Source organism: Salvelinus sp. IW2-2015, unplaced genomic scaffold, assembly GCF_002910315.2.
Source record: "Salvelinus sp. IW2-2015 unplaced genomic scaffold, ASM291031v2 Un_scaffold2765, whole genome shotgun sequence".
NCBI classification, from domain to species: Eukaryota; Metazoa; Chordata; class Actinopteri; order Salmoniformes; family Salmonidae; genus Salvelinus; species Salvelinus sp. IW2-2015.
The window spans coordinates 140,457-143,132 of NW_019944068.1; the positions used below are offsets into that span (position 1 = coordinate 140,457).

The 2,676-nt window shown below is 39.9% G+C and overlaps 1 long non-coding RNA gene across 1 annotated transcript; it reads left to right on the plus strand.

Moving 5' to 3' along the window:
• Positions 1 to 565: 565 nt before the first annotated feature.
• Positions 566 to 2,143, plus strand: LOC112074698 (uncharacterized). Its single transcript, XR_002894811.2, has 2 exons — positions 566 to 623; positions 671 to 2,143. It is a non-coding gene; the product is annotated as an uncharacterized lncRNA (long non-coding RNA).
• Positions 2,144 to 2,676: the final 533 nt, after the last annotated feature.

Sequence of the window (2,676 nt, forward strand, 5' to 3'; positions counted from 1 at the left end):
CTGAAACAGGTAGGCTAGCTAGGCTAAAATACATCTGTATTACTCCTACTTCCAACCAACTGGAAACAGTAGGCTAGCTAGGCTAAAATACATCTGTATTACTCATCCAACCAACTGGAAACAGGTAGGCTAGCTAGGCTAAAATACATCTGTATTACTCCTCCTTCCAACCAACTGGAAACAGGTAGGCTAGTCTAGGCTAAATACATCTGTATACTCCTCCTTCCAACTGGAAACAGGAGGCTAGCTAGGCTAAAATACATCTGTATTACTCCTCCTTCCAACCTGGAACAGTAGGCTAGCTAGGCTAAAATACATCTGTTACTCCTCTCTCCAACCAACTGGAACAGGTAGGCTAGGCTAAAATACATCTGTATTACCTCATCCAACCAACTGGAAACAGGTAGGCTAGCTAGGCTAAAATACATCTGTATTACTCCTCCTTCCAACTGGAACAGGTAGGCTAGCTAGGCTAAATACATCTGTATTACTCCTCCAACCACTGGAAACAGGTAGGCTAGCTAGGCTAAAATACATCTGTATTACTCTCCTCCAACTGGAACAGTAGGCTAGCTAGGCTAAAAACATCTGTATTACTCCTCCTTCCAACCAACTGGAAACAGGTAGGCTAGCTAGGCTAAAAATACATACTCACAACCAACTGGAACAGGTAGGCTAGCTAGGCTAAAATACATCTGTATTACTCCTCCTTCCAACTGGAAACAGGTAGGCTAGCTAGGCTAAAATACATCTGTATTACTCCTCCTTCCAACTGGAAACAGGTAGGCTAGCTAGGCTAAAATACATCTGTATTACTCCTCCTTCCAACTGGAAACAGGTAGGCTAGCCGTAGCTGACGCTTCTCAGAATCAGCTAAATATTTGAATCTTTTTGCTCTAAATAGCTGTTTAGGTGTGTTCCTATGTATTCATGCAGTATCAATGTTATGTAACTACAAATCTCCTGAAGTGTGCACTTGTTCACCACTCCCCATATAAAGTATTGGATAGGTGTAGGTACGGGCTAGACAGTTTCCACAATGTTTATTATACCAGTAAATGCAGTGCATACTTAGGGACAAAGGACAGAATATTGGACTCTACTTTAATGTTCTGCAGTCTATGTAACCAGGCGTATTGTTTTTTTGGCATTTTCCTCCACTAGGAGAATGACCTGTTTCAATTGAAACACACCCTGTGTGCTGGGACGTCAATTAAGCAATTCAAGGACAAACAAAAACGGATGTATATGGGAAATATATTGTAGAACTTGTCTCTTATTTATTACAGTGATGTTGCAGATTCTAATTATGCACTTAGGAAAAGACTGAAGGAAGCCATGCACTTTTCAGTAACGCTGTCATGAGTCCAAAAGATTCCTGCAGTATTTATTTGTCTCATCACACACTAACAACACTCTAGATGTTGTTGTGATCTATAGCTTTAGAAAAGGACCATTCCAACCAAAGGAGAAGATGGAACTATAAGAGCATATTGTTGAGTTTTTGTTTATTGACATGTTACTCTGCTAAATGTATGATGCATACACCTCTAAATGTTTCATTCAGATTAGCTAGGTGAACTTTTTATATATTAGGTAGGTACACTTTTTATATTAGTTAAATAAACGTTTTATATTGTGTGTTTGCATTGACRTTACATTGACTGAAACTATGCTCTTACAATATCCTTTTTAATGGTAGTTGAGCTGATCAGTTCAGGCCTGGCCCACCATTTTGTTAAAATGTCATTTTAAAATGTAAGAATCTGGATACCATGATCTTGAAATCCTCCTTTTGCCTGTTTACTTCAGGAAATCTGGTTTTCCATTTGAACGTCTGAAAACATGTAGGACTAGTTGTAAAACGACATTAGTTCAATAAGCTTTCTCATATGGTAGGCTATGAAGAAGGACACATTTCTGTTTGTTTTTCAATAGTCACATATTACAATCCCAGTTTTACATCTTGGAAGAAACATGAGAAGAACTTGCAGTGTAAAGTACATTTGAATGTGATTGGCTGATCACCCCACATTGTATTGTTTCATTGAGGAGTTGCAGTATTGAAACGGTTGTATTCTATGTGTAATGAGGAGCATCCAATCATGTCTATCTGAGAATATAAAGTACTATCTATAACCTATGAGCTTTATCTTTGTCTTGCTAGTTATCGTACTACATTATCTCTGGGTGGCAGTTGGAAGGAACAGGACTTCTCTTTGTGTAGACATAACATTACAACCAGAAGGAATGTTCTCTTCCTGTAACAAACATATGCCTGTACATGTGAACTTCAAGTGAAATGGTTTGAAAACGTACTTAAATTCAGGCATGGAAGGTGCCACTGTACTACTAATTATCCCACAATGCTTCACTGCGAGTTGAGAAGTGGGTATTTTTACTGTCACAGACAGTACTCAATCTCCTGTCTGTTAATGCACCAGGCTGGGAGCAACACAGGGTCAGTATTACAGCTGTAATGCACCAGGCTGGGAGCAACACAGGGTCAGTATTAACGCCTGTTAATGCACCAGGCTGGGAGCAACACAGGGTCAGTATTACAGCCTGTTAATGCACCAGGCTGAGACCAACACAGGGTCATTATTACAGCCTTACCCGTGTAACAGTTTAGGGGTTAAATGCCTTGCTCAAGGCCACAATGCAGTAGGGGATGGC